The 3,532-nt window shown below is 36.8% G+C and overlaps 1 pseudogene; it reads right to left on the bottom strand.

Moving 5' to 3' along the window:
* Window positions 1-583: 583 nt before the first annotated feature.
* LOC118343117 overlaps window positions 584-3,532 on the bottom strand; it is a 36,372-nt pseudogene continuing 33,423 nt past the window's right edge.

Raw genomic sequence — 3,532 nt, 5'->3', positions numbered from 1 at the left:
TAATATTTGATCAATGTCATCATCAATGTGGTCATTTTCATTATAACACCAGTATGATACAAAAACAAATTATTGTGCTACTAAAACGGCCAAAATCAAACACCACAGCTTTGACACATGCTTCCTTTTATAATTTCTTTTTTTAAAGAAATTTCTGTCTGGATTTGAAGGTCATAGTTGAGTATATCGGTATTGTAATATGGTGTGTTGCTTCCATTAGTGGCAGGTTAATATTGGATTTGGTTTTCAGGTTGGTAAATTACATTAATTAGGCTTCTAATGTAGTGATTCTACCTTCTCAGCAAAAAGTTGATTACATGATTCAAATTAATCTTTGAGTTATTTGAAGTTATTTGTTACATTGAATAAGATACAAATACTATAATAACAGAAAATGGTTACAGGCTCACAGACCATTTATTTTCAGTAGTATAAATTCCGTCGTTTAAAGAATCGTTAGTGTTCATGTATCATATTTTAACCACCTGCACAATAATCCCCTATTACTAAAACTATGTCTATTTTCTTTCTAACAATGAATATAAAACTACAGAAACGACCATCAGTCGTACGTACAGGCTTCTCAGCTTTGCTTATTCCCGTACTCCACGAAACTTGCCAACCAATCTATACACTCGTTCTTCCAGGTAACCTCTGGTGTATTCTTTTAGGACCTGGACTTCATCCCACTTTTCTCTTTGGTCTCCACTGCCCCTGAACTGGGGCAACCCAGACTTCATGGGTGTCGTCAAAGGACAGGAAGTCATTTCCATCGTAGCTGTACATGTTCCCTCCCGCTTGTGACTTCATCTTGCCGTCGGACTGTCTTTCCGCCTTACAGCCGTGCATCCACTGAAGAACATGGATATCTGAAGACCAGAGGTAGGGCCAGGACAGTGAAATAAAACATGAACTAATGAGGAAATGGATTAGAAGATTACAAGAATAATGAAGTTTGAATGTGTGTGGTCCAACATTTTGAAAGAAAGGAGTGCACGATTAGATTTTTTTATCCTTGTAGAGCGATTGTGTCATCAGCAATTAAAATATGACTCAAAGAACAACCCAGGCAGGAGTTTTAATAGAGTAAATATTTCATGGATCTTACCCGAGTCGTTCTGTTCTCATTCGATTCTTCAGAATGCCGATGTTGACGTTGAACCCACTGCTGCTTGCTCTGGCGGGACTGTGTGCCTTTGTCCCAGTAATCTGCAGGCAGTCGCTCTCTCATCCAGTCCTGTTTTGGGAACTTTCTTCTGGCGAATCACTGTCAAAAGTAATCAATCACTTGTTGTCCAGCTGACCCATGGCTGTGAACTGATGGAGGCCCGGGAGTTCGACAGGTTTGGGAGAAGGCTGTGTAGATGTAAGTGATGGAATGGATCTCTGCCGGAGTCAACAGGTAGAAAGACAGACAGGTATTTATTAGACCAGGTGGAGGATTCATTAACCCCTGTTAGGGAGGGTTCAGTCCAGAGCAGTTTACAGGGGAAAAGTAGGTGGGTTAGTCTAAGTACGGTGGCCCAGAGGTGTTGAATCAACGGCAAAAGTGACAACATGAATGAAAAAGTGATGTTTTTTCATGAATTTGAGATTTTCACTCTTCTGACTTACACAAATAAAACACCTGCATTTAATCTTTAATCCAAGACAAGTTTATCTTTAAGTAATCAAAAAAAGCAAATATTCTTTTAATTAATTTATTCAAATAAAGAAAATATTCATCTATCTTTGTTTTTGACTGACTTGACGTCATCAGCCATGTCTTTGTTGCAGGAGGCCTGTGAGATGAATGTAAATCATTTTTTAAATTCTAATTCAAAAAGCATCAGTTATTTATTATTCTTACTTTTGCAGACATCCTATTAATTGATTAGAAAACATACCGCTGTTCAGTCCCGTCCATAGCAGGATGAAAACTGCAACCGAATACATTTTAAGCACTGAGACGAATGCCTTCATGTGTCGTAAACTCAAGTAGTTGGTCTATGGTCTAATAATGCACGTTATATGGCTTCCGTCCTGCTTCACAGAGTACATGGTGCATTCAGGTGATGCTCCAAATTAGGGACATTGTGCTGCTCTTAAAGTTACATACAGTTTTCAGCAAACTAAAGACTTCAAATTACTGACACACCAAAATAAACATGAACATTATCAGTGCAGAAATTATTACTGATGATGATAGTAATTAATTTGTTGATTGTCAAATTATTGAGGATAGTTTTAATAAGCAATTGATACATCACTAATCCCATAAAATACCAAACATTTGCTGCTCACAGACTCTCAAATGTCAGGACTGCTTTCTGTTTCATATTATTGTAAATTGAATAACTGCTTTTCGGCTGCTGGTCACAAATAAATCAACAGGTTGAAGACTTTCTTTTAGATGTTTCCTACTCCAAACACTCAGATGTGACATTAAACACACCACTGCTACTTCCTCAGTTTATATATAGGTTATTTTTCGTGGTTTTCTGTTCCTCTGTACGTACACACACACACACACACACACACACACACACACATTTAATGTCACAGTGCAACCAGCTCTGACATATGCCATTAAAGAATCAGGCTTGGCTTAATTTACAGTGTTTGCTGATTGCTTACAAATAAGACACAGCAGTTGAAGTTAATCATCTCACTTCAATGTCTATGTCTATTAAATCAAAACCTAACAATCCTTGTACAGTTGTACTGTACAATGACTATTGATGTGTCTGATTACTGCAATAACATAAGTATTCTGTCATAGCACACCTGATATTCATATTTTACCCAGAGCTGACAAGGATCTTCCTTTCCCATCCTTCCTTTCATATCTGCTACAGGCTCCCTTTAGAGTTGCATTAAAGTTTCCTTAGCCCTCATACTTCAGAGTTACATACATTACATAACATGTGAATATTATATGAAAATTAACACAAGCATGGAATATGAATATTGTTTGCATATAAAAATGAACATAACATAATATATTTTGCTTCATTTTTCACTGAAATTTATCCCAGAATGCATTTTCTTTTCTACAACAGTTACAAAGTGCTTCACAAACAAACATGTAACAGGTCAGTTTAGGACCAAAATGCAACACACCTAGGCAGGCATACAGTCAATAATGACCTTTATTTTCAGCTCGTGGAACAAACAAAGCAAGCAAGCTACAAACAATAAAGTTCAATTCTGGCTTTAGGTTGTGAACTAGTGATGGGAATTCCAGCTCTTTTTAGAGAACCGGTTCTTTTGGCTCGGCTCACTAAAAAGAACGGCCTCTTTCGGCTCCCAATGGCACTCGTCAGATCCTTGTTGCTTGTACCATTACATATAGCAATTATGTGTAAAATGAATATCTAATGTAAATACATACATTATATCAAATGTTTATTATTTATATGGATTTATTAATATACTCAACATGGAACAGAGTGCTACAAAAACAAAGACCCATCTCAATTAGACAAAAAGCTGCTCAATATGAAATTTTTAACTTTGCACAGTCTAACACTCTGTCCTGAATTATGAATGA

The sequence above is a fragment of the Morone saxatilis genome, unplaced genomic scaffold, assembly GCF_004916995.1.
Source record: "Morone saxatilis isolate NCDOM2014 unplaced genomic scaffold, NCSU_SB_2.0 Contig9, whole genome shotgun sequence".
Classification (NCBI taxonomy): Eukaryota; Metazoa; Chordata; class Actinopteri; family Moronidae; genus Morone; species Morone saxatilis.
This window is presented reverse-complemented; position numbering and strand designations above follow the sequence as displayed.